The sequence below is a fragment of the Rhea americana genome, unplaced genomic scaffold, assembly GCF_003343005.1.
Source record: "Rhea americana isolate MKP2758 unplaced genomic scaffold, rheAme1 scaffold_285, whole genome shotgun sequence".
Taxonomy (NCBI): Eukaryota; Metazoa; Chordata; class Aves; order Rheiformes; family Rheidae; genus Rhea; species Rhea americana.
In genome coordinates, this window is record NW_028186407.1 from 344216 (window position 1) to 344646 (window position 431).

Below are 431 nucleotides of genomic sequence, written 5' to 3' on the forward strand. Positions count from 1 at the left end.
GCGCCGGGCCGCAGCGCCGGCGCCCCGGGGGTTCCAGCCCGAACGCAGAGGTGCGCGCCTTGACGCGCCAAGCCTCACCAGCGCCCGCGGAGCCTCCGCGGTGCTCTCTGCTCCCTTCTTCTGCCCTCCAAAGCCCTGCAAAGCTTCAGCACTGAGCGAAAGTTACCGACAAAGTGGAATCTCCTTTAAAGAATATATACCTGCAGGCTTTCCTCGTGCAACCAGCTCCAATTAGACTTTGTGGCAACTTAGTGTGCAGACTCCTGTCAGTCGTTTGTATCTTCATTGATGGAACTGCACCGACCAAAATCGCATCGCTCTTTGATGCTGCGTTGTGGGAGTGTGCCGAGCCTCGTTYCCTAGCTTTGTACCTTTCTCCACCGTTTACCCTTGTGCAAAGCGTGTGCAAAGCGTATACAAAGCTCTAGCCC